Source organism: Castanea sativa, chromosome 1 (assembly GCF_040712315.1).
Source record: "Castanea sativa cultivar Marrone di Chiusa Pesio chromosome 1, ASM4071231v1".
In the NCBI taxonomy this organism is placed as follows: domain Eukaryota; kingdom Viridiplantae; phylum Streptophyta; class Magnoliopsida; order Fagales; family Fagaceae; genus Castanea; species Castanea sativa.
In genome coordinates this window covers 35,550,790-35,557,340 of record NC_134013.1, presented here as the reverse complement: position 1 = coordinate 35,557,340, position 6,551 = coordinate 35,550,790, and positions in this window count along the sequence as shown.

Here is a 6,551-nt window from a genome sequence, read left to right as displayed (position 1 = left end):
AAGAGGCAACAGAAGAACTCGACAGATAAGCCAGGTATCGAGAGGTGTTAAGGAGATGTCGAGATGGCTTAAAAACAGTTTTTCAAGAAGAGAAAAAAACATAGATATGAATGCAATCAAACATACAACTCAGCCAATGACCCAACCAACAATTTAACATCTCAAAACATCTCTCAACCAACAAAGAGTTAAGCATATGAGATCCCAAAAACACACACACATACACTAAACAAGTCTAACCAATTTTATATTTTAAAAATAAGTTAAGACAGTTTAGTGAGCATACATTAATGCATGTAAATCTTGTGATGGCCAAATCACATTATATTTGCACATGTATCAAGAGTAATAAAGAATATTGCGTGTTGTGTGTGAAAACATTACAAGATTGTATATGTGTCTCAAAGTTATGACGATTTGAGATATGAGAAAATCACTTTAACTCACACACAATCATAACTATTTGATGGGGACTATCACCTTTGAGGTACATCCTATAACTCCCACATCTCCTAGAAAACACACTTGCAATCATATTTAAAGCATTTTTTATCTTTTATCTTTTATTATCTTTGCATATTTTCTTTTTATTAAGCAAATCATGCATGGGTATACAAAGGAAAGAAAAGAAATACCCAATTATGTTGAGCTTTTGACATTGCACTTTTACTATGCCGAAGCATATAGATGTCATATTATGATTGGCGAGTAACAATGGTGAGATGATTATTTATGCCTTTCTCTTAGGATTTTCTAGTCCTACTTGTCAAAAAAAGTGATACGAGTGTTAAGTTCAAGAGATCACTTAACCTTACTCATCACAAACAAAGAGCTATAAAGCTCACTTGCTTAGTTGTGCATAAGAATGTTCATCTAAGTTACAAGAGATACAAAGTTTAGAAAACTCTATTTCAATGGCCATTTTAAAGTTCACAAGAACTGATATACACAAACACACACTATTTTTGTATTTTTCTGATTTTTCAATTTTTTATTTTGAAAATAAAACAAAATAAAAACTAAACAACTAGCCAAAAGCAGACAAACAACATGAAAGATGAAGAAAGATGCATATGCATGAAAGCATGATAGAAAGATGCAGATGCATGAAAGCATGATAGAAGGGTGCAAATGCATAAAAGCATAATTCCAAAAGCAGATAAGAAATCAAGCAAAGAGAGTCTTACTTTATATAGAAAGAAATAAAGCAGAGGAAAAACAGAAAAGACAATTAAGTCTTAAGCTCATTTCTCACCCACACAACACGAATTTTTGGCCGTGAAGATGAATAGATACATGTCCTAGTATGATTACTAAAGGACATAGAAGAATTAAGATTCTCCTGAAATTGAGTTAAAAAGTTCAAAACTTTTAATAACTCTCCAAACAAAGGTGTAAGTCCTTGAGAAGAAACCTGTGATCGTTTGGACACTTGTTTTTGAAGATACAACTTAAAGCAATTATGACGAATGTGTCCAGAAACACCACAATGGTGACAAACATGAGGTCTAACAAATGATTTAAAATTAACCAAAACAGTTTGAATTTTATACCTTTATTACCTTTCTCAGATTGAGGCACAATGATAGTCCTTGATCCAGAAGCCGTGGAAGAGGAGGGGCCAGAGGAAACAACATATCTTAAGCCAGTCTTATCAAAACTAGGTTTTTGAGTACTCAAGACCTCTTCAAGCTTTGCACTAGACATCCTCTCTATTTGAGTTCTAAATTTACTAAGCTCAATCTCAAGATTCTTGACCTTCTCTTCTAATGAGGTGTTCTCCACAATGAGAGTCTCAACTAACCTTGTAATCTCATCTAGTTTGACTAACATATCAGTCTTTTCAGTTTTTACCTCATTAAACTCTTTTTTGCAAAGATGAGAAGTCTTTTCAGATTTTATGAATTCAGTGCATAGCTTATCATAGGCTTCCTGAAGGGTCAACTTCTTGGATACTTCATCGTCAGAAGAATCATCACTGTCACTAGCACTCTCTACAATCACCTTATCAGTTGAGCCAGCAAAGGCCATAACATGACTACATTCATCCACATACTCACCAGAAGAGTCATTCTCGGTGTAACTCCAAGTAGCAACCAACACTTTATCTTTTGACTTCTTGGCATTTTCCCTCATTAGATAGTTTGGGCACTCTATCTTCATATGACCAAAACCCTTGCACTCATGGCATTGGATGGGGGGTTTCTCATTCTTACATTTCCTAAAGGATTTAGATTTCCTAGGAGGTTTGCCCTTATCCTTTTTCCTAAACTGAAGAAGTTTGATTATCTCATCAGTTATGAAGGTTAGATCATCATCCTCATCCTCATCCTCATCTTCATCTTCATCTTCAAAGTCCTTGATATATTCCTCTATACCCTTAAGAGCCAAGTTTTTACTCTTTTCACCTTTTCCTATTGAGCCTAATCCCATCTCATAGGTTTGAAGGTTCCCTACAAGCTCAGTCAGAGGAATTTGATCAATGTCCTTTGCTTCTTTAATGGCAGTGATCTTGGCATGGAATCTTTCAGATAAGGACCTAAGGATTTTCCTAACAATTTTGGATTCCATAATAGATTCTCCAAGATTGGAGGCAGAATTCACAATATCCATGAGTTTAGCATAAAACTCATCAAATGTCTCATCCTCCTCTATCCTTATTTCTTTAAAACTACTAGTGAGTCTTTGAAACTTCACAATCTTTACTGCCATGGTACCTTCATAAGTGGTCTCAAGAATGGCTCATGCTTCCTTGGCAACTTCCGTGGATGGAATTTTCTTGAATTCCTCATTGGTCACCCCACAAAACAAAGCATTCAAGGCCCTATTGTTGAAATTTGCCGCTATGATTGTTGCATCATCCCAATCCACCAGCGATTCCTTTGGCTTAATCTAGCCAACTTTAACAACTTGCCATACCTGTTCACCTAGAGCCTGCAAAAATACTTTCATACGAACTTTTCAGTATGCATAATTAGTGTCGTCAAATAAAGGAGGAATAAAAAAAGATTGTTCATGATCCATGACTATGGGGGTCAAAGATCACACTCAGGAAATTAATCCAATCAGAGTGTACCTGCTCTGATACTACTTGTTGGAAAATTTAGACCCCAGTTGATAAAATTAACAAATTTTTAAAACCTAAGTTGTTAATTAGATTTATTATGCATAAAACTTGTTAAAACAAACAAACATCAATATCATGTCAAAACTAAGTGCATCAAAAAAATAAATAAGACAATATATGATGATCTAGGAAAACCAGTGAAACCAACCAGTTTCACAGTAAAAAACCTGGGGGGAAACCGCCCCGAAAAGCAATCCACTATAGTTAAGAGAAGTTTTAGATCTAGTACAAAACTTTGTCCCTAAACTCTACAATCCCTGTAGATGAACTCACAGCAGAAACCTTCTACCGCTTTAAAACCTCTGAACTGTTCAATATATGAATGCCACCCTTTGATGCACAGATCCCAGTACGTGACTCACTTTTTGCACGAATCCCAGTACGTGACTCAGTCACCAACTTGAGGAAAAAGAATGTTGGCTGCAAAGTTCTTTAATTCATTAACAATGAAGATCAAGAAGCACTTGGTTACAAAACCCTAAGACGTAAAGACACAGTAGCTTCTTTTTGAGAAAATAAGGCTTCGGTCACTTTTTGCATATGCTTTTCTTGTATTTTCTTATGTGACGGCCTCTAAAATATGCCTTATGTATGTCTAGGGTTGTGAAAAAAAAAACCCTACACAAATACAAAAGCCTGGCCCAAAAATCAGATTTGAAAATTCTGATTTTCGTAACCTCGATAGATAGCCTCGATAGATAGCATCTGTCGAACCTCATTAAACCTCAATAGATAGCTATCTGTCGAGCAGCTATCGAGCAACTATCCACCAGGTGTCTAGCAGGTGTCCAGCAGCTATCCGCAGGTGTCCAGTTTTAGTAAACATCTTTTCTTCACTTGTTTCTTGGTCCAATCTTCATGGCTTTAATACTAGACTTGAACAACATGTTCTTTGAAATATTAAACACATCCTAGGTCAATTCAAATACAAGTAATGTACGTTTTGTCAAAAGATTAGCCAACTACATAAAATATGTTTTTAACAAAGAACAACAAAAACATATTATAATTAGCCTAAAATCATATTAACACGTATCAAATGAATTAAGGTCAACAAACAAATATAAAACTATGTTAAGAAACTCAAGTGAATCCTATTAAACAAAGAAAGAATTAATGGAAAGAACACTCACTTTCTTAGGATTATGAGTTTGAGATTATTTAACTGACCTCTCAGTGCCTATAACACAAAGATTAGATTGAGGGAACAAAGGAATTAAAGAAAACAATAGTTTTTAGGAATCACAACTCAAGAACAAAGTTTAATTGAAAAAGGTTTTTGAGAAATCAAATTAGAACATTAGTTTTTTCCTTAGAACTAACTGAAGAGAGGTTTTGAATCTGTAAAAAACGTGCTAAGGGGCTGTCCTAGGGTTTTGAAAAGGGAAAATAGGGTTTTAGAGAAAATGGATGCCATAAAATAACTCTCTTTCTAGTTAGGTTTTTTATTTGAGACATAAGATGAGTATTTATAAGTTAAAATTAGGGTCTTCGAGGCTTTTTAGAGGTCTTTGGACATTCCCAAAGGTCTAAGGGTTGGCCCACATCAAAGAATGATGTTTTGGGGCACTAAAATTGAAATTCTGGGCTTCTAAAAATGACCTTGCATACGCATGGTCAGTCAGGGTTTTTTTTTTGTATGCATAATTTCAAACAGCCATAACTTACTCAATATAAACCCAAATTAGGAAAAATTTATGTTTAAATTGAAACCCATGATAGAAACTTTACAATGAAATAAACTTCACTCAAATATTCTTTGTGGATAAAAAGCTATGATCAAAATAGTGAGCAAATGTCATTTTTTAGTATCGATTTCAAAGAGATTTGAGCACTTTTGAGTTGTGATTATTTCCAAACAATTGTAAACTCTTTAATTACCATTGGTTGACATATGTTAAGCTCATCATTGGAGTCAATGACCAAAATTAATTAATGGGGTACACAATGAGGTGTCTACACCCACTCCTTAGTTTTTGCTCACCATTTTGTTTATTACTGATCCCACTATTTTTCTTCTTATTTTTTTACTATAGTAATTTCAACAAAAAATAAATCAACTTTATAGCTAGATAAGTTGTTCCTAAATAGACAATATTAGTTTTAACTTCTTTTTTCCTACTCTTTGTGGGTCTCACATGGGTCTTGCGATAAATGAGTTTTTTTTTTCTTTGGTATTGTAGACATCCTATTTTGTTCTAGCCCATACCTGGTGTCCCCGATCTCAATGAAGAAACTCAAATTTTTATCAAAATGATCAATACCGTGTGTTAAAGCCCAACAAATAACCCTAAAAAAGGCCCAGACCCATTTGTAAACACTAAATTTCAAATTTGAAAATCAATCAATCAAAATAGTTTCACAAATGAATATCTGTATTAGTGAATGAGTAGGTATAGTTTCCTAAAATTAAATCCTATTACAACATAATACTCACCTAATTTGATGTTGTTGAAAAATCTTTGATTCAAGTATAATCTTGGTTTGAATATCAAATTGTCCTCAATTTGTTTGGGAAACATATTGAAAGATCTTTGAAACGGAATTACGATGAATCTCTAATTGTGTGTTTGTTAGGAATCCTTTGTTCTTCGCATTCTTTGTGTGTTCTTTGAATGTTCTTCATCTTTGAAGATTGTAATAGCTCTTTTGGACTTTAGAGACTTGAATCTATAGATTTTCACTAACTTGCAATCTCTTTTAAGTTTTTGAAAGCTTTTGAATTTGATTCCAGTGCACTTTAAGACCTAGGAAGATGACTTGAATTATTTCTCTTTGAATGTTTTTAGTATTCCAGCAGAGTTTCAAGTCTTTTGAATGTGCTCTCACAACACCGAGGAGGACCTCTATTTATAGCAGTCTTGGGGAGATGTGATGACACTTGATTGACTGTCATCGATGATATGTATCATAATTAAAATGGAGGGATTTTATGTATTGTTTTCTGTGGAACACATGATTTTATTTGATTAGTCAAAGTGTCTTAATTTAAAACAACACATGGCATCATTTAATTAGATTGCTAATGTCATTAAGTTAAAATATTAACAAATGTCGAATTGTGATTGGCTCTTGGGCATTCTTTGTAATTCTTGTTCAATAACACTTGGAATATTTCTATTGGTCTTGTTGATATCGTATTTTGTCTAGCCCAGATTAACGCATCAAAATAATGCTTAAAACTCGAAAAAATGGTGAAAAATCATGATTTCTAAAGCCAAAAGTAAGGAATAAATTAAAGCAACACAATTGACCCCAATCAGATGATGAAGCAAAAATACAAAATCAATTTAGCCATTTATGGCGAGAACTAAGACCAAAAACCCTAATATGAGATGGTCAAAAAATTAACTTTTTTATCTAACCAACCGATTGGGATAAATTTTGGACCATCTTGTAGTTCATATTTTTCCCTTCAAAACAA